Consider the following 25,167-nt stretch of genomic DNA (forward strand, 5'->3'; position numbering starts at 1 on the left):
GTATGAGCTTGACCGGCCAACAGTAAGATTTTTCTTTCTTGATCGACTGTCCCACCCTCTCCCCTCCAATATTAACGGTGTAGTGCAGGGTTACACTTTTACCTTGTTATTCAATTTCCTGCCACGGCTATTCTGGGAATTTGGCAAGCACTTTTCACATATAAAAGCTCAGCTTTTAGTGCTGTGATGGGTGGACCAGTTGGAAACGGACGGAGGCTCCTGGTTTTATAGTCGCACGGGGGCAGGAGTTTGCTTTCTTGAATCTGGAGAGATATCGGGACACTGGTTATTCGCAGGCTGAATCTGGCCAATGAAAACCAGGGTTTAGCACCTACCCTGTTCATAGCTTTGCTGGAGGGGGCAGCTTGTTTCTGTCCTCTGGCTTTTAATTTTTTTTAATTTTTATTTAGAAAAATTTTTTTAAATGTTTATTTTTGAGAGAGACAGAGCATGAGTGGGGGAGGGGCAGAGAGAGAGAGAGAGAGAGAGAGAGAGAGAGAGAGAGAGAATCCAAAATAGGCTCCAGGCTCTGAGCTGTCAGAGCCTGACGCAGGGCTCAAACTCATGAACTGTAAGATCATGACCTGAGCTGAAGTCGGATGCTCAACCGACTGAGCCATCCAGATGCCCCTGTCCTCTGGCTTTTTAAGCACAGTGATCATGACGCAGGAAAGCAAACTGGCTGAGCTGTCTCTAAAATGCTGATGGATTCAGTTGAACCCCACGACATCATTCAAGCACTGGGCAAGCACTGTGTGCATGTGTGTGTGTGGGGGGGGGGTAGGGAGGGCAGGTCCCTACCATCTGTAGGGGAGACAGACTATGTTCCCAAACAACACGTCACCCAGCACAATGGACTTAGAGCCAGTCAGACCAGTGCTCAAAACCTGAGCTGAGTCCTAGTTCCGTTACTAAAGGATGTGGTTTTATATTTGGGGTGACACAAAGCTCTTCAGACCGATGGGTAGGAGATGGTAATTCTGGAAAAGGGAACTGTCTTGTGTTTGCCGGGTTATTTATGAATATTCAGTTTTGCTATAGAAAATGAGAGACATTAAGTATAGAAGCAAGCAGCTTAGGAGATTTTTTAGACACAGAAAGAATAAATAGAACGTATATGGGTGGAATATAGATCAAATGAGAATGTTGCTTACAGACAAGGAATGAGGATACCAAGTAAATCTTAAGGATTTATGAGGCACGGATCATGTCTTCTCCAGGTTGAAGCAATGTCACTCCTGTGTTGGTCACTCACTGGTGACACTCCAGGAAACAGAGAAAACCCCCAGCTGCTCAGCAGATGCACTCGGGCGCTGCAGTGTGAACAGGTATACTTGTCCTTGGTCTTCCCCAGTAGAGGCCGTTTGTGTGCTTACTTCGGGCACTGCCTCCAGCTATCGCCCTTGGCCTGCCCTTGGGTCTGACCCCCGTAGCCACACCAGCAGGAGAGAAGGCTGTTGTGGCAGAGAGGACAAGATACATGAGTGCTTGTAACCCCGGACTCAGGCAGGGTGATCCTTCCACCTAAATGTGATCACCTGTCCTGTCTCTTTACCTTCCTCCTGTCCACTGTGTGTTTTAAATTGATTAATAAATGGTGTGATTCAGGGTGCCTGGGTGGCTCAGCTGGTTGAGCCTCTGACTCTGGAATTCCACGCAGGTCACGATCTCGGGGTCGTGGGATCGAGCCCCGTGTCAGACTCCACACCGAATGTGGAGCCTGCTTAAGATTCTCTCACTGCCCCTCCCCCTGCCCTCTCTCTCTCTGTCCAAAAAGAGTAAAAATAAAATAAATAAATGGCTTAATTTGGGCTGTGAGCCTTTCTGTTCTGTGACCTCTGGTATAGGTTGCCTGGGCATATAGTTCGAAGCCACTGTTGCCTCAAGGTAACTTCTCGAATGACAGGGGAGTCGTAGCTCAGGCTTCCTGGAAGCAAAGCCCAAGACATAAATTCTCGTGCAGGTGATTTATGAGGGTGTTCTGTCTGGAGAAAAAGTCTGTGAGGAAGTGAGAAAAACGGGATGGGAGGAGGGAAGAGACCACACAAAGATGGGGTTCAACTGAAGTATAACCTCGGCCTGGTCCCATGGACAGCTGTGCAGTGTGGAGGCAAGAGGGTGGCCTCCTGTACCTCGCGGCAGGGAATGGCCACACCGGCCTAGGAAAGGGGGTCTGGGTGGGGCACCGGCAGCATCTGCTACAGGTGAGGGGTCTGAACTCCCCTCCCAGGTGGGTTACCGTGGCAAGGGAGGGAAGAGAGAACTTAGTAGGCTGGGAACGTAGTGGGGGGAAGGACTGAAAGGCATGGTGCAGTATGACGTGGAGGGGTCTGAAAATCAGAGCAAGAAGTTAACACCCGATTCCATGGGTGGGAAGCCATAGGGAGCCATGGTGTGTTCTTGAGCGTAAGTGTCATTTGGAGCAATGTTTAGGAAGAGAGCCATGTGACAGTGGCATGTGTTGGGAGGAAGCTGCTGGCCAGGAGGGCAGCTGGGCCTGGTACTTTAAGCTACTTTAAGCTATTACAGGTAGCTTAAAGCATCTCCCTGCAGCCTTTGGGCAGCTCTCTACCCTCAGAAGCTACTTTACCAGGGTCTAGCTTTGCAGCCCTCTTCCTGGTCTCAGTCTTACACGATTCTCTGAAGAATCGGCCTCGTCCTGAAGGAAAAGGGGCTGGTACCACATCCCCGAGGGGTCAGCCTCCCTGGGCCGGGCTACGGAGGGGGTGCATCCCTGAAAGCTCTCCCTCGGAGAAGAACACCTCATAAAAAGCTCAGCACAGATCTGGGCCTCTGCCGCAGAGGGCTGATGAATGCTGGAGTTGTACACACTGAGCTGGCTCCAAGTGACGTTACCTGATCTCTAAGTAATACAGAGCTTTTAAGCCTCTGGCTTTTGTCCGAGGCACTGTGGCCACCTGATCTGTGGCAGGCTGAAGATTCTTGGCCTCAGGCCAAGCCAGCCTCCAAGCAACGATCCTTTCTCGGGGCAGAGGTTTTGACTGTCTATCAAAACTTTAAAGGTCGTGGTTCCTAAACTCCAACACGCAAAAACACTACCCGGAGTGCCTTCTGAAAGCACAGATGGCTGGGCCTGACCTGCAGAGATTCAGACTCGGTAGGTGTAGGGTGGGGGGGGGGGGGTCAGGAATCTGCATTTGGAACAAGTACCTTCGTGACACTTTTGACAAGTGTCAAAACTGGGGAGAGGGAAGATCGAGCATTGGTTTACTCAGGAAACACAGCAGCCCTGGGAAGGAGGTAATCTTATTCTCATTATTCTCCGGTTATAGATGGATAAACTTAGGCTCAAAGGATTTAACTAAACTTCCCCAACTCTCAGAACGAGTAAATGATAAAGCTAGGATTCTAATCCACTTATGTACAGCTTGTGCTGCTGTCTGAGATCTGGAGAAAGAATAGGGGATCTAGCTGACCGCATACATAGGCAGGCTCATCTGACACCACCCCCCCCCCCCCCCCCCCCCGCCCCGGGATAAACCCTCCGCAGCCAGGCCAATGGTATCAGCTAGGAACAGGCTAGGTTATGCCGTAGTAACAAATGAGCCATTGAGTGCATTTCTTGCTTACACTACATGGCCATTCAGACCAGCAGGGGGCTCCATTCGTTATAGTGACTCAGGGATCCAGGCTCTGGTAGAAGCTCCATGTTGGCGTGCGTTTCCGCGATTGCAGGGGTAGAGAAAGAGGGCCCTGGCTCTTGAACGATGCATTTCTGTCTGTCTGGAAATGAATGGTGCCATGTCGGCTCAAAGGTCATTGGCCAAGTAAGTCCCATAGCCATGCCTGACTTCATCGGGGTGTAGAAATGTAAATGAGAATCTAGTCCATCGCACCAAAATCCACTCATAAGAGCCTGAATGTGCCTTCTTTTCTCAAGTCTTTGCCTGTGCCGTTCCGTCTGTTCCATGCGTCCTACCCGTGCTTCTCAGCCAGGCTAATGCAACTCCGTGTTTAATTCTGGACTCCCCTGCCACCAGCTCTGGGCAGCCTTTCCCAATCTGCCCCAGTCTCCAGGCCACCCTGAGGGCCCCGGGCTGATCTCTGTGAGGACGCATGCCACGGTGCATGGCAACTGTCAGTTTGTCTGTCCCCCCTGCCCACTGGACCATGGGCTCCTGGGAGACGGGAGCATGTAGTGGTCACAGGCCTTGTGGCTCTAGCCCCCGGGAGGCAGGAGACGAGCAGGTGCTCGGGGGCAAATAGAGCGACGAAGAGCTGGATTTTGGAGCTTGCAGGAGCGGCCCCTCTACTTTTCCCACAGGAACAGGGTATGTATGGACTTTAGAAAATGGGGAAGAGGAAGGCAAGAATTCTGACTTCAGGATGAGCCAACTGCAGATAGAAGAAACCCCCCTTGAGAAGGGGGCTTTTTCCAAAGCTTCATTGCCCCATCATGGAAAGACTCACCTCAAACCCGGGTTAGTCACTGCCCGGAGCTGCTGTGTCACCGTGGGGTGAGTTTCAAGAGACCAAGAAGAGGACCTTCTGCAGCTGGGGGGAAAATCCTTGCTGTCCCCGCTCTGGGGGCCCTGGGACCCGTTAGAGATGATTGTTAGCAAAGGGGAGGTGTTAGTGGTCCCTTCAGAGGAGCTTTGCCTGAGTCCTGTCACTCCCCCGTCTTTGGGGTCTGGGGAAGGAGATCAAGGCCTCCCCAGCACGGGCATTAGCCTGACTCTGGTGGGGGCCCCCGCAAGGTCTGGGTCACTGGTTGGGTGTCCACGCCTGGAGTGACTGCGGAAGGGAGGCCAAGAGGCCGGGAATAAAACACCTGTAGTGTTGAGCTGCACAGGTCAGGATCCATCACCGTCAGCTTGACTTCTGGGGGCTCTATCTTCCCCACCCCCCATCCCCACCTCACACCTTGGGCTCTGGGGGATGAACCATTTTCAGTGCTTGGGATACCCGGAGCTCTCTCACTTCTGGGCCTGTGTGGGCATGAACCCTGACACAAGTTTCAGTCTCTTCACTGCATTTTTCACAAGAACTTAAACTCTTCAAGTGTTTTTCCTCTTTGTGGTGTGGCTTTTCCTGAAGTTTGAGTTTCTAGGGCTGGGTCCCCTTGTGCCATGCCCAGCACTGAACTCAGCTCACCCTTCCTTGCCCTTTGCCTCCCTCTCCACCTGGATCCCCTGGGAGCTCCCAGCCCCTCCCACCGTCACGCACAGTCCTCCCCCTTCCTTTATTTATTTTTTAAAGTTTATTTATTTACTTTGAGAGAATTTTTTTTTTTAAGTTTTTATTTATTTTTGAGACAGAGAGAGACAGAGCATGAGCAGGGGAGGAGCAGAGAGAGAGGGAGACACAGAATCTGAAGCAGGCTCCGAGCTATCAGCACAGAGCCTGATGCAGGGCTCGAACTCAAGAAGTGTGAGATCATGACCTGAGCCGAAGTCGGACGCCCAACCGACTGAGCCACCCAGGCGCCCCAGTATTTATTTACTTTGAGAAAGACACAGCACAGAGTGACTGGAGCGCATGAACCACCGTGAGATCACAACCTGAGCAGAAATCAAGAGTTGGATGCTTAATGAGCTGAGCCACCCAGGCGCCCCCTCCCCCTTCCTTTAAAGCCTCAGGGCTGCAGCATGCCTTGGACTTGGAGGACTTTTGCCCCAGTTCAAGGCCAAATCAATTCCTTGTAAAGAGAATAACTCTCTCTCAATAATACTCTCCCTGCTCAGCTGCTGAGACATCTTCCCCTTCTAGGCCTTTCCTTAGCCTGAACACAGGGGCCCACTGGGCCTTGTTAGGCCCCGCCCCTTTGGTCTCAGCTGGCCTGACTGCCTACAGTTTGCGCTTTGAAAGAACGGACTGTTCCTTCCATTTTCAGGAATCTTGCGAGCTGGGTTGTTAAACACGGACATTATTAAGAATTCACATATGGTAACACATACTAAACATTCACCATTTCCTAATTGCTTTAGCACCTTTTGCTTTTGCCGATGCTCTTGAAGTTATGTCTCATGCATCTCCATGGTGAAAATACCATATACTTGGTAGGCGACTGGGCACCTCTTCCCGAATCTTCGTTTAGTATATTACACTGGGTCTTAGTCTGTCTGGGCAGCTATAATAAGATCCATCAGACTGGGTCGTTTATAAATAACGGAAATATATTTCTCACAGTTCTGGAGACTGGAAGTCCAAGATCAAGGCACCAACCTGGTTGTCTTCTGGTGAGGGCCCCCTTCCTGGTTTAGAGTCAGTGCCTTCTTTCTCCCACATCCTCACAGGGTAGAGGGGGCAAGGGATCCCTCAGGAGCCTCTGGGTAAAGGCACTAATCCTATTCCTGAGGGTTCCACCTTCATGACCTGACCACCTCCCAAAGCCCCCCCCCCCCCCCCCCGTCCTAACACAGTCAATTTGGGGCTTAGGATTTCAACATATGAATTTTGGGGGGGACACGAATATTCAGACCAGAGCACACTGACAGCTTGAAATCAGCCTTTGTGTGTATATTTACACCATGAAAAACAGCAAATACTCTAAATGGGGGATTGTTGATTGTCCAAACGTAAGGACGTGATGGAGAAAATGCAGATTAAACTTGAAAGGGTGTTTGTAGCCATTGCACTGTGAGTTGCACAAAAAAATCGAGGAGGGGCGCCTGGGTGGCGCAGTCGGTTAAGCGTCTGACTTCAGCCAGGTCACGATCTCGCGGTCCGTGAGTTTGTGCCCCGCGTCAGGCTCTGGGCTGATGGCTCGGAGCCTGGAGCCTGTTTCCGATTCTGTGTCTCCCTCTCTCTCTGCCCCTCCCCCGTTCATGCTCTGTCTCTCTCTGTCCCAAAAATAAATAAAAAACGTTGAAAAAAAAATTAAAAAAAAAATCGAGGAGATATTTGGTACTTATTTATTTTTAAATGTTTATTTATTTTTGAGAGAGAGAGAGAGACAGAGAGTGAGAACACAAGCAGGGGAGGGGCAGAGAGAGGGAGGCACAGAATCCGAAGCAGGCTCCAGGCTCTGAGCTGTCGGCACAGAGCCCGACGCGGGGCTCCTACTCACGAACCGTGAGATGGTGACCCGAACCGAGGTCAGACGCTCAACCGACTGAGCCACCCAGGCGCCCCAGCATTTGGTAATTTAAAAACTACCATCCAGTTCGGCAAAGAAGTTGTTCCCGTCACTGACAAATAAGTGAAATCCCAACACACCTTTTTATCTCAGTTCTTTCTTATTAGCATAAACAAGAATATCAGCAAATACTCTGTTGGAACCACACCTGTTCCTCAGTTCCAACGATAGATTGGCTCCAGACCCCAGTGTTAGCAAAAATCAACAAAAGCATTCTGCGAAAACCCATTTTGGTTGTATGAAGCTTATAATAAAGAGTACGGTATGTTTTATTATTGGCATATTATGTGCTGTGCATCCTTTATAGCAGTAAAATTCATAAACCCACGCATAGTTTTCCAGAGAGCCAGTCGTCAAACATTTGCCAGCACACCCGGCCCAGTGTCTCCTGTTCTGCCCCCATCGCCGAACTTACCTGCTGTGCTCGCGTGGCCCGTTTGCTCGTCTGTATCCCCTCGGGCCTGGGGGCTCTGTGGTGGGGATGGTCGTCCCCTTCACGTGTGGCTACTCAAGTCCTAGTCAGGACTCAGTGCTCAGCAGTCACTCAATACATTCCTGTTGCACGAATACACGACCACAAAAGCACTTCTGGGACCTAATGGAAGGTAATGGTTCTTGTCCCCGTGTCAGCCTGTGAAGCGGGGGTGCGCATTTCACCATGGAGTCTCGCGTGTCCGATCCTACGGTGGGCAGCCAGCACATGCCTTCCCTTCTCGCTGCCTCTCGATCCGGATCCAGAGAGTGGCCCTGTGCTGAGTGGGTTCCCTGAAGCGTCCCTCCTGCAGCCAAATGGCACCGAGGCCAATGGGGATGTGAGGAGAATTCCGGATGCCAGGAATATACAGGTGGATCGGAGCAGGATACAGTGGTCATGGGGTCAAGCTGCAAGCTTTGAGGGCTGAGGGCAGATCTCATTCCTGTCTCATCCCTAGGACCTGTCCTGACAACAGCCAACGTGGTCCTACATGACGGAGCGCGCTCCTCCCTCTGCTTACCTCCTCCGACCTCGTCTCCTCATATTCTCCTTTCTGCCCCTTACATACTGACTCAGGGCTCCCTCCTGCCTCACAGGTCCCCGCGCCTCAGGGCTTCTGCACCTACTGCTCCTGGCCTGCTCTTCCCCAGAAACCCACATGGCTTTCGATGAAGTCGGGTCTCTGTCCGTGTCTCACCTGATCAAGAAGGCCTTCATGACCAGTGTGGCCTTCATTGTGCTGTGTCTGCCTTAGCTTGCTTAGCTTTTCTTCCTGGGCCTTCCCCCCCCCCCCAGGGGAGCAGGCCCTTGGTTATTTTTGGCCTCCCCTCTCTCAGCTGTAAACTCTATGCCGCAGGATTCTTTCTGTTCTGTTCCTGACTTTATCCCCAGGATCTCGCCCGGTATAAGTGGATGTATCGTCATCCCTGAAGCAATGTCTGCTGACCGGCTCTGCCTACACGAATAAAGGGGCTGTGGTCAGAGAGACCTAGATACCAAATCCAGCTCCCTGCTCTCCTGGCGAATTTGGTCCTAGCCCATCTTCTGGCACCGGTAATCTGAAAACCCGGGTATTTTTCTTATTTCTCTGGGGTTACCGGCCCAATGGGAAGTGTCCCCTCTTCTCCAGGGGCGCCTGAAACCCCCTGGTCACAGCGCGCGCGCGAATGGCACGACTGGGCAGGCTGGGCGACCCAGGCGACCCCCGAGGCCGAGGGTGCAAGTTGGCCGGCCACACCCGGCCTGGAGGAGCGTTCTGGCTGGCACTCAGATGCTTTCATCTAACTAAGACGAAATGAATCCAACATTCAGAAACCGAGACATTTCACAGAACAGCCAGAAGACGCGGCCGGCCCTGGTGGGTCCCGCATTCAGGCACGGCACAGCTGCCCCCCCCCGCCCCCCCCCCCACCCGGAGCTGAAAAGCTGGCCCTGTTTTCGCTAACCCTCCCCCCCCCCCCCCCCCCCCCCCGCCCCGCCATCTGCCACAGCCCTCACCGCTCTTGCAACATTTGCTCCGGTGCCGCCTGAAACAGTGCGTGCTTCGCTTCACACTAGCTGTGGCACTTGAGCGAGGCTCTGAACTTCCCAACACTCCGTCTGCGAGATCGAGTTCCCAGTTACCCTCCCCCTCCCAACCCCAGTCCATGGGAGATTCCTTGGGGAGCAGAAGCACTCCGGCGGGACCCCTTCCCTCCCCACCCCGCGCTGCTCTGCCACGTCCTTTTCTCTTAGCTCCCCTTCTCAGAGGCTACCCTTTGGGGCCACGGAAGCTGCTATCTAGCCGGCCCAGGTGGGTCCCCCCTCAGCAGCTGGACCTGCCTTCCCAGGCGGGGAGAGCTGCAGACGGCCACTCGCTGCTGCTGCTGCTGCATCTGCATCGGTGTGAGAGGTGGCCACCCACCCGGGAAGGATGCACGCGTCAGGGTGAAGGGGTGACAGGATGTAGGAGGGCGCCGGGTCCGGCAGGGCTTGGCCTCAGAACAACTAAAGAGGAGATTTCAGCCACCAGATGCGCGGTTGCCATGGGAGAGCCTTCCTCTTCCCATTCTAAGTGTCTCGTTCCAGAACCAGGGGTCACAGCAACTGCTGGCGAAGGCAGCTGGGTTTGCTCAGCTTTGTGGGGAAAAGCCACTTCTTCCCTCCTGGGGCTTTTAAGCTAGTACACCTTTTAAAATGTTTCAAACTTTCATGGCTTCTTTGACATACGGTGTTCCTCTCACTCCAAAATGAAATGCACTTCCAATGGATTTCCCAAGATTTTCTTTATTTTGATTACAAAAGCAATCCGGTCATGGTTTTTATAGAAAAACTGGGGAAATGTATGCAGATGCAGAAGGAAATGAAAACCTCCTATAATTACTGTTACTCTTTTGGTTTATGTCACTCTAGACTGCTCGCCCGTATACTTCCAATCATATACATATATATGTATGTATGTATCTTCCATATATGATGTCAGAATCTTATTTTAAACACTGTTTATAACACACAGCTTGGGAAACAGTAGACAATCAATATCGCCACTGCTAATAAGTATCATTTATCGAGTGCTGGCAATATGCCAGGCATGATGTTAGGCGTTGTATCTTTTTTTTTCTAATCTCTTAAAATCTTTATTTATTTTTGAGAGAGAGACAGCGTGTGAGCAGGGGAGGAGCAGAGAGAGAGGGAGACACAGAATCCGAAGCAGGTTCCAGACTCCGAGCTGTCAGCACAGAGCCCGACGTGGGGCTCGAACTCACAAACCTTGAGATCATGACCTGAGACGAAGTCGGACGCTTAACTGACTGAGGCACCCAGGCACCCCTGATGTTAGGCGTTTTATATGCTATCTCACCTAGTCCGCATAACAGCCTTAGGGTGCGGAAGCCATTTTACCCATGTTTTACAGGGCTTGAGGCCCAGAGAGATTAGGTTACTCATCAAAAATTACAAAGGTTGGGGGCGCCTGGGTGGCGCAGTCGGTTAAGCGTCCGACTTCAGCCAGGTCACGATCTCTCGGTCCGAGAGTTCGAGCCCCGCGACAGACTCTGGGCTGATGGCTCAGAGCCTGGAGCCTGTTTCCGATTCTGTGTCTCCCTCTCTCTCTGCCCCTCCCCTGTTCATGCTCTGTCTCTCTCTGTCCCAAAAATAAATAAAAAAACATTGAAAAAAAATTACAAAGGTTTGTCCATCAACGAGATGGACAAATACCCCTTTGTGCATTTTTGTATCAACAAAGGGCACCTTTGCAGCTTTAAGTTTTTCAAAAATTGAAGAAGAGCCTTACTGTCCACTCAGGTGCAAACCGTCACTGAGAATGATGGAAGCTCAGGTTCTGGCCTCGGGGGCAGGAAATCTGGCTCTGCAACTGACCAGTTGCATGATCTGGAGCAAGTCACTTAGCCTCCCTGACCCTCAGTTTCCTCATCCACAAAATGGGATTCGTGGAGAGAAGGGTTGGCACTGTGCCCGGGGATATGGCGGTGTTTGAAACGATCAACAAAAGTTGGTGGCGGTCGGAAAACGTCAAGGAACCGCAACAGTGCGTGATACAAAGCGTGCTCTCCAAAGGCTCAGCCGTCATACTTCATGGTGATACTTGCCAGTGTGGACCTGGTGGGATACGACCTTGGTCATTAGTGAGTCCCCGTGAGGCTGTGCTTCCTTCCCGGGGTGGATTACTGAGCTGCAAAAAGACTGCTTATCAATTCGTATTTGAAAGACAGCTCATCATTCACAGTATCTGAATGTGGCCAACTCCTAAAATGGTACCTTTGTGTTTCTAGAATCTTTGTGGCTCAAATAAAAATCAGGGGTGGGGGTGGGGTGGAGAATGGATATGCACAAGTTATCTGAATTAGCTTGAATGGCATGGCAATTAGGGGTCTCCCGGTCCTCCCCCTTCCCTGGGGCACATTAACTTCTGTGAGCCTCAGTTTTTCCGAGTGTCAGGTGGGAGTGGTAATACCTCCCTCCTCGGGATAGCGTGATGGTTAAAAAAAAAAACAAAACGGTATGTGTGAAGGTGTCAGCTCAGGATCTCAGTCATAATAATACCCTTTCTGAGGCCATATATGTGTGGTGGTCAGGAACACAGGCTTTGAGGTTAGAGTTAGAACCCTGGGCCCGCCATTCACCAGCTCTGTCACCTTGGGCAAGTTATTTAGCCTCTCGGAGCCTATCTCATGAGGTTTGTAACGACCAAGTGCTAATATATGTGCTACTTGGCCCCGAGCGGGCATCTGACATCAGATATTACAACGAGGCCCTACTTGCTTTCTCCTGGTCACATTACTCTTTTGCCTCTTTGATCCTCGCAAAGCCTGAACCGCGTAATGTGGCACTTGATGACCTGCTGCCTCTGCGTCCCCTGGTTTTTTTCCTCACGTGCTTCGCTCTGTATTTTTTCCACGGGGCTCAGCCCCTTGAGGGCACCATCGGGGACATAGACTTCTTTAGTATTCCTTCCAAGGACTCATGTATGTGCATGCCCGATAAATCTTTGCTGCCTTGAATTGCATCTGACGGATGGCTCTTTCCCTGTTGGTTTCTCAAGGTTTCGCCCAGATTGAGCTGAAACCCTTGGGAAAAATTGCAGCAGCCTGTCCGGGTCCCCAGAGACCCGAGCATTTGGCTCTGCTGCAAAAGACAAATGGAGAAGCTGAAGGGCCTCAGTGCCCCCGCAGGCATCTGACAGCTAAGGAGAGGGGCCCCTCGGCCCCCCCCCTCGTCGGCCCTCCCAGCCACCTGACTCAACAGCAGCGCCCGTGGCTTTTGCGGGACAGCTGTGGCCTTAAATGGCACCAGAGCATCAGATGCTTCCCTTATTTACATAGCTTCTGTTTTACAGCCTTCAGCCAGTCTTTCTACGGTCCTGGAAGATAATAGGGAGGAAAAGTTAAACATGAAGGAGGTGAGGGAGGGGCAGAGTCAGGATCTGGCTTTCGATTTTTCGACATGCGTGTTTAGTTTCCCCAGCTGAGTATGCACTAAAATGGGGAGCTTTCACCCTCCTAGTGCCTCGGTTATTTCTAATGGTTCACTACGAGAAGAGGGCCTAAAGACTCATTTAAGTAAAAGAGTTGACCTTTGGTGTAGGGCAGCCTTGAGGAGTGGATGTGCTAATTTGTCTGTCTAAAGTTTCCTGGGGGGGGCGCCCGAGTGCACTCAACTTCGGCTCAGGTCACGATCTGGTGGTTTCGTGAGTTCGAGCCCTGAGTCAGGCTCTCTGCTCTCTGTTGCACCTTCAGATCCTCTGTCCCTCTCTCTCTGCCCCTCCCCCACCTGCGCGCGCGCTCTCTCTCAAAAATAAACATTAAGGGGTGCCTGGGTGGCGCAGTCGGTTAAGCGTCCGACTTCAGCCAGGTCACGATCTCGCGGTCCGTGAGTTCGAGCCCCACGTCAGGCTCTGGGCTGATGGCTCGGAGCCTGGAGCCTGTTTCCGATTCTGTGTCTCCCTCTCTCTCTGCCCCTCCCCCGTTCATGCTCTGTCTCTCTCTGTCCCAAAAAAATAAATAAACGTTGAAAAAAAAATAAACATTAAAACAAAAAAGTTTCCTGGGAGCATAGTTTCATGATTCAATGCTGTTTATGAGCATTGGGCTGCTTTTTATTCATTTTTTATTCATTTTTACGAAGCGTTTGTTTGTTTTTGAGTGAGAGCGTGTGCACGTGCAGGGGAGGGGCAGAGCGAGAGGGAGACAGAGGATGCTAAGCAGGCTCCCAGATATCAGCACTGTCGGTGTAGAGCCCGACGTGGGGGCTCAAACTCATGAACCATGAGACCATGACCTGAGCTGAAGTCAAGAGTCGGATGCTTAATTGACCGAGCCACTCAGGAGCAACCAGGGGCTGCTTTTTAGAACCCAATTCTTTTGCTTGTTTGATTTTAGGGGCTGTAAAATCATTCATTCATTCATTCATTCATTCGACAAATATTTTTTGAGCTATGTGCTAGGTCCCATGAATACACAGTTTACTACTGGGTGAATATGGGTTAAATGTCCTACATGCGAGCCCTGCATCAGGTGCTGGGGAGATGGCTATGGCCAAGACAGGCATGGGCCCTAGCTTCACCGGCCGGTGGGGAAGATGAGGCAACTAACATTTGGCACCAAGTGCCATTTCATAGGGTGGTAAAGAAGTTCTCAGTAAGAGTCCCGTACCTAGACTTGGAGGTTCAAGCAGGAAGTGACGATTAAGCTAAGCCTGATAGAAAAACGGAAGTTGGCCAGGTGTGGAGGTGAAGGGGAGGAGAGGTACAGGGCGAAGTTCAGATGTGTGGGTTCAGTGACTGATGGAGAGCGGCCCCGTCCACCTGCTGAGGATAACAGGAGGAGTAAATTTTGGGGCAAGAGAACATGTTCAGTTTGGGATTCACTGAATTTTGGGGGCCTAGTACCTCCAAGGGGAGAAGTTCAGGGGGCATCTGGACCTGCATCTATGGCTCTGGTGCTTAAGAGAATCTGGCTCATGAAAATAATTTGGGAGTCATGAGTATACAGATGGTATTTGAAGTCATGATGATGGAACGTCGAATAAAGAATGATCTCTGTTCTTGGAGTGCTTGGGCGCCTCAGTCGGGTAAGTGTCCAACTCTTGATTTTGGCTCAGGTCATGATCTTACAGCTCATGGGATTGACCTCATGTTGGGCCCTTTGGTGATAGCTTGGAGCCTGCTTGGGATTCTCTCTCTCCCTCTCTCTTCCCCCCTCCCCTGCTCACATACTCTCTCTCTCTCTCTCTCTCTCTCTCTCTCAAAATGAATAAATAAGCATAAAAAAAAAATCTCTGCTCTTGAGTACCTAAAAGTCTAAAAGTCTAAGCTAGGCATATAAGCGAATATTGGAATTCAAGGTAAATGGTATAACACAGAGGCATGTACAAGGTTCAGTAGGGGCTCAAAGCCTGGGAACATCATAGAAAGCTTGACAGAAGAGGGGCCAAGGCTAAGGAAGAGGTAGATGGGTCAGGAAAGGGTGGTTCAGATGGAAGGAACAGCATGTGCAAAGGCATGGAGATATAAAAGCAGCACTGCCCAGCCAAGGAAGTCCTTGGGGCATTTTCTGGAGCATTTCAGTGTGCTCATCTGAGAGAGAAGGCAGCAGATCCACGACGCCTTTGAGGAAACACCTGTTGCCAACATGCAGGCAGTGCGTGCTAAGGGCAGGAGGCAGATTTACACAGTTGAAGTGTCCATGATAAGATGACATCTTTTCAAATGTTTAAGATGTTTTTTTTTTTTATCATGGAAGTTTTCAAATATATCAAAAAAGTAGAGAAAATAATGCTACGAACCCACATGTATTCATCACCCTGCTTCAAGAATTATTAGCATTCTGCCTTTCTTTATTTACTCATTTCTCTCTCTTTTGATTGCCAGAGCACTATATATATTTTTTTTAACTTTCTATGAAGGAGAAAGTAGACAATGAGGTATATAACGAACCCTCACGGACCCATCAGTGAATCTCAGGAAACTTCAGCTGGAGGTTATTCCCTCCTATCCGTGCCCTCACCAGCTTGCTCCCCTCCTGTCGAACATTTCATCTGCAAATACTTCAACAAATATATCTCTAACAGATAGTGACTTAAAAATAGAACTGCATTATCATTATCATACCCAACAAAATGAACATTAATTCATAAGGTGACATTTAAAAATTTTTTTAAATGTTTTTATTGATTTTTGAGAGAGAGAGTGAGAGCGAGCGAGTAGGGGAGGGGCAGAGAAAGGGCGGGGCACAGAATCTGAAGCAGGTTCCAGGCTCCAGGCTCTGAGCTGTCAGCACAGAGCCCAATGAGGGGCTCAAGTCCACGAACTGTGAGATCATGACCTGAGATCATGACCTGAGCCGAAGTCAGATGCTTAATCAACTGAGCCACCCAGGTGCCCCATCAGGTGACATTTGAAAACATTGGTGGGGGGGGGGGTGTTTGATAAAGCCAGAAAATCCTATGACCATTCAGAGGTGTACTTCAGATAGCAGTTCTGGATGCTCAGGTTGGGATAGGCCAGATTCCTTTACTTTCTAAAAGTTTATTTGTTTATTTTGAGAGAGAGAGAGAGGGGCTGAAAGAGGGAGAGAAAATCCCAAGCAGGCTGTGCAACCTGGACTCTGACTCACAAACCGTGAGATCATGACGTCACTGAGCTCAAATCAAGTCTGATGCTTAACCCACCGAGCCACCCAGGCACCCCTAGACCAGATTCCTTAAAAAAGACCACATGGGTTGGGGTGCCTGGGTGGCTCAGTGGGTTAAGCATCGGACTTTGGCTCAGGTCATGATCTCACGGTTCATGGGTTCGAGCCCTGCATCGGGCTCTGTGCTGGCAGCTTGGAGCCTGGAGCCTGCTTTGGCTTCTGTGTCTCCCTCTCTCTCTGCCCCTTCCCGGCTCATGCTCTGTCTCTCTCTGTCTCAAAAATAAATAAAAACATTAAAAAAAAAAAAAAAGACCACATGGGCCAAGCCAAGTGGAGAAGGAGCTAGAGTGAAGGCCGGGAGAAGCTCTGGGGAGACCAAGGGAGCCCTCTCAGCTCTTCTGGGCGTTTCAGGCAAAGCCAGCCAAAGGAGAGCAAGCCAGAAGAAGGGATAGGGCAGGGAACGGAGACCGAAGGAGGTGGGAGCAGAGGGACTGATATTGAGAAAGAAAAAGAGGAAGGGGAGGGCAAAAATGATCGCAGGTTTCCAGGAGAGGGGCGCCCCCAAACCTGCCTGGCCCCCTGCTCACCCCTTCATTGAGTTACTGTTGGTGGAGCCAGGGTAGGGGCAGGTATGCAGGCGGCCGTATTTACAAGGAAAGAGGGCGGTACCAAACACAGAGGGGCAGGGCTTCGGCAGTGAGGGTAGGGCTAGCTCCTTCCCGACCTTGGCAGAGTCGGGCAGGTGCGGGGGGTGGGGGGGGTGGGGGGTGGAGGGGGGTGGGGGGGGTGGGGGGTGGGGGGGGTGGGGGGGTGGGGGGGGGAGGGGGGGGGCGTCTGCAGGATGGCATCCGCCAAAGCAGGGGAGAAGGGAGGCCGCAGAAACGCAGGGGTTGGTCCTCGCGTGGGAGGGGTACTGCGGGGCACCAGTCTCCCCAGTCTTGGGTCTGCGCGGGGCTCTGGCCTGTGCCCAGGGTCGGGTGGGAACCGCGCTCCTGCGCCCTGTAGCGGGCTGAGGGCGGCCTCCCCGGTTTTGCCTACCCGCACCCCTGCTGGGCGGCGGGGGCAGCGCGGGGATGACCTGGGGAAGCAGCGGGTCCTCGGGGTTCGGTAAATCGGTGAATGGCGGGGAGAGTGGCGGAGCCTCCGGGGTGGGGGCAGGGCCTGGCCCGGGACGCAGGGCGCAGGGCTCAGGGCTCAGGGCGCAGGGCGAGGCTGCCGAGGGTGCGGTCCTGCCCGACTTCCTCCCAGCTGGGAGCGCTGCGAGTGAAATCCCCGGTGGGAAGGCGAACGTCGAGGCCGGAGAATGTGTTTCTCGAGATCTTTGGCGGAAAGGGTGATCGTGATCGGGGCTGGCCAGCCGGTACCCCGACTGCTCTGACCCGCTCCAAGCACCGCCCCCCCTACCCAAAACCAGCGCCCGCAAATCCTGAAGTCCTGGGCCCTCCCCCTGCTTCCCGAGGGGGCTTTCTAGATCCATCTGCACCCATCCTCCAATCCAGGGGGAAAGCGCCCAGAGCCCCGACCTGCAACTCTGTTCCTCTCCCAGACATCACAGTTGTTTAATGGCCAGCCTGTTGCCGCTGTCCCGAGCGCACATTTGCAGGGCGCTTCCTTCCCGGACGTCGCAGGATAGATTGCAAGAGGGCCTGTGGTCCAGTGAGGACCCTGATGCGGGGAAATCTCTTTCTGCCCTTTCGTACTAGACAAGGCACGGGCTGGAGGTGAGCCGCATTGGTTAGAATCAGCAGGACAGGTGGCCACATGAAGCCAGGGGCGGTCCAGGGCCGTGGGGTCCCATCAGCTAGCTGATGTTGGTGAGCACACAGCAAAAGGGATGTATAGACTGAATAGACCGGATCTGAGGACTTGTCTTCATCAACGAATAGGAATAATGAACACATTGAATTCTTCTCACGTGATGAGTGGACACTGTTCTTAGCATTGTTCTAATGCTTCTCATGCGTGTTCTAAACATGCATAATCTAATTTCATGACATTATTCCTGATTTTATAGATGAAGAATCTGAGCCACTAAGAGATGACATCACTTGGCCAAGGTCACACAACTTCTGGGGCCAATGTTCTGTTTTGCCTTTGTGAGGAAGAGGGAACACGCATTGCACTTTTCTGCAGGAAAAACAAGCTGATGTCAAGGATTCTTTTAGAAAAGCAACTTTCAGGGCCATTGCTGAGATCACCACCCATTCAGCAAATGTCCCAAATGCTGAATGCACTTCTGTGTCTCAGCCCCGTGGCATTACTGGTGTTCATCACGACCGCCTTCGACTACCCAGGAAAGGTTAATTTATATTTTGTAAGCTCTGCTTAATGAGGCAGGGGGAGCGAGTAACGAGCTTTAAAAAGATCTCTATCAGAACCAAATTACGGAAGTTAAGCAGTTAAATGAATTAACCCCTCCACCCGAAAAGCTCGGCTAACCCAGTGACGCTTTCTGGAGGATCCTCAGCTTCAGACGTTGTCCCTTCTGGACGGACTCTGCTCACGGGCCACCGGTGTTGCCCCTTCATCTGCACGTCAGGAATGAGCAGTGTCTCACCAAGTACTCCCAGGAGATGGCGGGGATCACGCGGTCAAGTTCTCTTTCTTCCCCTGGCCTCGGTCTGAAATTCCCCAAACGTTTGGGGCCCTGCAATGCTGGGCAGCAGGCAGTTTCCCCAGCAGTTGCCCTGGCATCTTGCCCCCTTCGCACAAAGCAATCACTGTTGCAGAAAATGAGGGTCCTGTGACCGTTTGGCACCAACCCCCGCCTGGCATTCGCGTGGGAGAAGGAAATGTCTGTCTCTCTGACAATAGATTCTGATCACAACCCGGGCCCCTTTCAGAGAAACAGCTTCCCATAGAATGACTGCCTAGAGGTAAGAACGGAGGGAGGGAACACAAGTGGTTTCTTGCAGGAAGCTTGTTAATGTCACTGAGAAATCACTCGGTCTAGGAAGGCCTCAGACAGCTTTCCAGAGCCCACCCTCGTTGGCAGTAGCTTGCAGCCAGGCCTCTCTCCCTTTACCTGGGTCCTCTCCCTGAATTGGTTCCAAACGGTGGCGTATCTGGTCCCTGGCCGCTGTCACATCTGTGGCACCCTGCAGTTAGTGGTCTAGAATTCCAGCCTTACCTCTAAATGCAGGTGTAATGACCCTTTCTTACAGATAACATTTCCCTGGGTTACTTAACTAAGAAATTAACGAGGGTGTAACACCGTGAACTAAACTACAGACTTTATTTGGACTCCCCCCTGTTTTTCCACTAATGTCCCTTTTCTGTTTCAGGATACCATATGGCACCATGTCTCCTGTGATCCGTGAAGCTTTCTCTGTTGTTCCTTATTTTCCACGACCTTGGCATTTTTAGGTATTTTATTGAATGTTCCCCGATTTAGGCTTCTCTGAAGTTTTCTCATGATTAGACCCGAGTTATGGATTTTCTGGAGGTATACCACAGAAGCAAAGTGCCCGTGCTCCACCCTATATCAGGAAGTATGTGATATCAACATGACTAATCAATGGTGAGGTTAACCTTGATCACATGGGTGGATGGCTCTGCCAGTTTTCTCCACTGTAAAGTTACTGTTTTCCCCTTTCTAGATGCTACGGATTGGAAGTGAATCACTAAGTCCAGCTTATACTCAGAGGGAGGGAACTGAAACCCCACTCCCTGGAGGGGGGAGAATCTACATCTATAATTTGGAATTCCTCTATAAAGATTTGTCTCTTCCCGGTAATTTATTTATTTATTTATTAAATTATTTGTTTATATCAGGATGGATTCAGGGACATCGATTTTATCATTTGAGTTATAATCCAGTACCTTTTCAAATTGTTGCTCAAATTGTTCTAGCTCTGGTCATTAGGATCTCTTTCGGGTTGGTTCCCGTGTCTTTTTGACATGCTTCCATTTGGTTTCCCATTACCTTGCCTTCTGACACTATATACAACGCTTCAGGCTCTTTTCCCTGCGTTAAAATCGGTTCCTTCTCTCCAGGGAGCCCTGATTCCTTTATTGGGAAGATGGTATTTGGAAACCAAGTTCTGGGCGCTGGGTATGTTCTTTGCTACTGGGTCATTGCTTTAGGAAGCATATGAATGTAGAGTAGCCGATGTATAGGCACATATCGACATTTCTACACCTGTCTCTCTATATATGTAAATAAAAACGAGTTCCCGCCGATACCTCCAACTTGAATCCAGCACCACTGGGTTTGTCCTGGCCTCCTCCCTTTCCTCACTGTCCTTCTTACTCTGACAATGCCACATGGGCTCCCATTGTCTACAACTCCTACACTTATTTGTTCCCCTTACTATACACGTAGTTTCAGAATCACTAATCCATATCCCTGCGAAAACAATTTCTAATGAGAATACAGTGTTTTTCGTATAGTTCTTTTTGTCTTTCGCCTTACAGGTCTCTGTCAAAATGCTGTTTTCCAAAACAAAAAGCTGACCTAGGTCAGCTTTTTCTCCCCCTTGTTGATGGGTGCATCTTAATATTTTCAAAGCATTTCCGTATGAGGCTTCACCTTTGATCATGCCGTTATCGCTGTGCAAAGGAAGAAGAAACCATGTCGTGTGAGGAGGAATTGATTGCTTCGTGATCAGTTGGATCCATGATTAGGTACACCTTGGGACTTTGGGCTTTGCTAGACCTCGCTACCTTTCGTGAGGCTGCTGTTTGCTTGGTGGGTCTGGGCTGCAGAGACAGCTGTGACATACGATGTCTGGTCAAAGAAGGTGAAATATGGCTGAGCAGCTTGTCTCTTCCTTGGGCGGGCAGAATTGTCAGATGTCAGGGGAAGGAGGCTTAGCGATCTTGTGACTCAACCTATTTTCCTTATAGATGCGGAAACTGAGGCCTAGAGAGACAATGTGACTTGTCCAAGATGAGCTAGCTGGTTGGAGCCAGAAAGGGGGACAGGATCCAGGACTCTGCATTCCCATGTCTGTGCTCCTCGCCACTCCGTGTGGGCTGCAGGGCCAGAGGTCACAGGTCTGCAGAAAAAAAGCCCCTTTGAAATTGTTCAGACAGGCAGGAGAGAATTCACCACCTTTTCCTGAATAGAGAGGTAGATCCAGGACCGTCTCTTCATACCCTGTGCATTCTGAAATGGGGGAGAGAGTAGATTCAGAAATGATTGATGGGTCTGCAAAGTTGGTCCCTGCGTGTCACCGAGCAGTGACTTCACTCAACTTGAGGGATCGTGTGAATCCCAGAGCTACCATTTTTTTAATCAGCGTCATGTTCTCTCTTAACTGTCATCCGCACTAGTACCTAAAAGACTGAGGAGGGTCGTGTCTGTCTTGCCCAGGTCATGGGATTATTTTAAGGCTCCCCACGTAACTATAACAAATGAATCAAACCCGTTTTTCCTTTTTCTTTACTAACTGCTGGTTTTCTCTAAAAAAAAAAATGTCTATTTTTGGGGAGACCGAGAGTGCAAGTGTATAAGGCGTGCACGTGAGCAGGGGAGAGGCAGACAGAAAGAGAGAGAGAATGCGAAGCAGGCTCTGAGCTGATAGCACAGAGCCAGACGTCGGGCTCAAACTCACAAATCATGAGATCGTAACCTGAGATCGTGACCTGAACCCAAACCAAGAGTTGGACACTTATCCGACTGAGCCACCCAGGCCCCGCTAAGTGCCTCCAGCACTTAGCTGATCTCCAGCATAGTACAATGGAACACAGTAGGAATTCAATAAATATTTATTGGGTGAATGAATTAAGGATCATCTGAGATGTTCCAGGTAGAAGTACTGTTTCATCTCTGAAGCACTGTACAGACATAAGGGATTGTTAATGATGTTAGCATTTAAGCTTGTTAACATTTAAGGTGTTAACTCTAAGCTTGGGCAAGTTGCTTAACCTCTCTGGACTTCAGTGGCCCACTTTGCCGTATAAGATGCTCTAGGCTCATCGTGTCTTTTGAATTAAACTAGATGATCTCTAAGGTCCCTTTCAGATCTGTAATTCTGTAATTTTGGTGTTCACTGTCATTATAAAGAGTACTGTGAGAATTTCCAGATAGATTTAGGATATAAACGTATCATAAACCATCATGGGCTAGAATAAGGATGACAAGTTGATTTCTTTTTCTGTGTGAATTCTAGTTGATTGGTTGTGGCTGCTTGGAATGCGGTGCTGAGAAGGCCTCTAGGTATAGAGTTATAATGATTGATTCGTGATGTCTGTCATGGGCACAGGATACAAAGCATTAGCAATCATACCAAATATCTACCGTCTCCAACCTAGATGCTCAAAATGGCAGCTGCCCTGGAATTTCTGAGAGCAATGTTATTCTTGATTTTGCATGATAATGTAGAGACCCCTTGGGTGAGGCCAGAGTTTCCTGGAGGTAAACCAAGAGCTCTATAGACTTGTAGTAAATCACTTCTTCCTTTCACTGCTTCTATTTTTTATTTGTCAGGCCCGTGAAGCAAATTAACCTGATTGATTAATTGATTGTTGAGAAGTGAAATCTAGATTCAGAATCTTTCTACCAACCGGAGACTCATAGAGGTATGGGCCTCTGTTCTCGAGGAAATTGAGAACGTAGACTAACATAAAAATGCTACACGTAAACACGACCCCATTCCTCCAATAAATACGTGTCAAGCACCTACAGTGCTCAGACAAATCTTTCCAGAAGTACAGCCTTTCCCCCTTTTAGTTTCCAAAAGAGTGGTGGCCAAACCGCTGACTGGTCATTAGGTGTGGGCCCGTGAACTTTCTGAATATAACCCGTGTTTCCCTCATTCTACCCTAGCGATAAGGAAATGATTAAGTTTTGGGTCTAACTCCCAGGATTCCTGAAGAAAATATACCCATAGGGCTTTTTGAGTCACTCATTGCACACAGGGGACACTAACCAGTCCAGAAGAGACCTTCCCAGCCCTCAGGTGCCAGCCTGCTGCTCCGTACGCTTTTGAAACCCAAGGATGTTGTGAGCATGAGGACATTCCCATCCTTCCCTGGACCTAGAAGTGTGGAGAGGCCTCTGCATCTTGGTTTGGGGGTCATGTGTATTGATTCCCACCTGTCATCACTTCATGGCCCTCCAGAAATGTGTCTCAGCTGAGGAGTGATGTGGCAAGCCTGTCTCCTCTTCTCCCTCCAGGGTGGTCTGCCTTTGCCATAGCAACTTTGGCTTCTGGTTACCCTCCCTCAGGACTGGTCTTTCTCCACTGTCCAGGCAGTTCCTGAAAAGGCTGCACTAACGGAGTGAGCGATTACTTCAGGACTTGAAATAGCTTTTTTTCCTGTCCCAGATATGACACAGTCACTTCCCCAATAGAGCCATCACTCCAAGAGGAACAGGACGTCCTTGTAACGAAGCCAAGGGGGTCACATGGTCAGACAGCCAGGGGCCTCCCGAGACCTTGTTTCCCCTTAAGCTGTTGGCCAGGACTTCTCTACAAAAGCCTATCTATGACAGACCCTGGCAAGCCATCCCGGACCTGCCCTCTTTTAGGGTTTCACTCCAGAACAGTTTCTCCAGGGAATAAATGTTAATGAATGAATAACTAGGAGGGCGATGGTGAGAATTTCTGTGGAGCATCTTTGGTGGCCTCATGCATGCACATGCTTCTGCAGTAGAAGAATCGAGGAATCCCCATGGCTTGTTACCCTCGTCCCCGGCAGCACCCCTCAAAGAAGCCGTAAAGTTTACACAGGCAGCCCATCTTGCTGATTGGGGAATTCTTGACCTCGTCGGGAGCCAGCTGGAGTAGAGAGTGCGAAGCGGGGGGAGGAAAGGTTTTCCTTAGAATTTAGGGTCAGGGAGGAGAGAAAGGGCATTTACGAAGGATGAAGCCCAGCCCAACCCAGCCCCAGACTCCCAGACCTCGCAGACATGGTCAAGTTTTATTGGGAAGTTACCAGGCACTCCAGGGGGAAAATATGATTTAGGCAGCCATGCAGGAGCAGGGGTGAGAGAGCTGAGAAAGGTCTTCAAGAGGCCCAAAGAAGGGGAAAATTAGCTGAGTCAGAAGCCAGCAAGAGGAAACCGAACCAGAGGAACTTGGCGAGTAGAGCCAGAGGCAGCCTCACACTGGGAAAGGGAGGTGGGGTTCCCCCTCCACTTTTTTTTTTTAACTCTTGACTTTCTGATGCCATAAAAACTGTGGGAGACACACAGTGGTCTTACGTTCATTTAGCTAAACCTTCCAGTCAACTAACAGTCACCTTTTGGGTGAGTGGGAGAATCCCCACTCACACTAGGAAAAGCCTCCGGAATGCCAGGAACCTGGGCAGATTTTCCAGGGCCATCTGGTTTCGCTGCTCACCCCCTTTCTCTTCTTTCCAAGAGTGAAATAGCAGATAAATCCAAATGCTCCAGGGATTCTGACCTCTGGAAGAACTGAAGCCGGCCATCGGCCAGACGAGGCCGCATCACTTTGATACGTGCGTGGGATGTGGGGAAAGCCATCGAGGTTGCATCAGCTGGCGTGCACAGTTGCAGGCAACGGAGATCACCGTAGCTGCTCTGGGCAGGGAGGGATGTAGCTGAGGACACTGGGAAGCTCGCAGAATTGTTAGAAGGGCTGGAGGAGTGGGCTCTAGGCTGAACCTCTACGAACACCTCCCAGAGCCACACTGCAGGATTGGGTTGGTAGGAAGCTGCTGCCCTTGGCACCTCCAGCCTGGCAAACCTGTTGGGCCCACAAAATATTTGCTTGCATCCCTCCTGTTCCAAATCGAAGTCCCATGTGTGTGCATCGAAATGGCAAAATGTAAGCCATGTGTCTGTACCCAGCAGCAAGGGAGGCTGAGAAATGCCTACGCACGCGCGCGCACACACACACACGCACACACACACACATGCACACTCACAGGCAAGCACACGCACAATCAATGTGAATACCCTTAAAACATGGAGAGATTATAACAAAGCCTTTTAAAGAGCGAGGAATGGGAGGGATCGGCTGCAAGGGGTCTGTGAGCTGTGGCCTGGGACACTCAGGAAAAGGCAGCGTGAGAAAAGTGTCCCACAGTGTGGGAGAAGTGGGCCTCCCTCCGTAGAATTATACTCAGTTGGTCTTTGGCAAAATGGAGAAGTAAGAAATGCTTGTGTTCTAGATTCTTCACACAGCCAACTGTCCTCACCATCCATTTATTTTTAAGATACTCCCAAAAAGGGATTTGCATCACCAGGGTGTTGCTTTGCACCCTACAATACTAGTCCGTGTCGGGCATTATGAAAGACATAAACAGTTAAACACACGGCTGCTGGTCTTGATGGGGGAGCCAGGAAAAATAGACTCACTTCAACCTTATGGAAATAGCCATGTTATGAAAAGCACCAAACGGATGGTGCAGACAATGGCAATGAAGTTGCTCAGAGGAGAGCTGCGGTTTGGGCAGTCAGGATGGCTTTTTGGAGAGTGCACGACCCTAACTTGGCCTTGAAAACCGGGTAGGATTTAGACAGACAGTCCTGGTGGTGGGGATGAGGTGAA

At 50.4% G+C, this 25,167-nt stretch overlaps 1 long non-coding RNA gene across 2 annotated transcripts; it reads left to right on the plus strand.

The window, feature by feature from the left end:
- Positions 1–17,218: 17,218 nt before the first annotated feature.
- Positions 17,219–19,439, plus strand: LOC109500928. Of its 2 annotated transcripts, none has more exons than XR_002158799.3 (3): positions 17,219–18,579; positions 18,988–19,194; positions 19,303–19,439. It is a non-coding gene; the product is annotated as an uncharacterized LOC109500928 (long non-coding RNA). The 2 variants fall into 2 exon arrangements; XR_002158798.3 differs by having other exon boundaries at positions 18,988–19,069.
- Positions 19,440–25,167: the final 5,728 nt, after the last annotated feature.

This window comes from Felis catus, chromosome B3, assembly GCF_018350175.1.
Source record: "Felis catus isolate Fca126 chromosome B3, F.catus_Fca126_mat1.0, whole genome shotgun sequence".
Lineage (NCBI taxonomy): Eukaryota > Metazoa > Chordata > Mammalia > Carnivora > Felidae > Felis > Felis catus.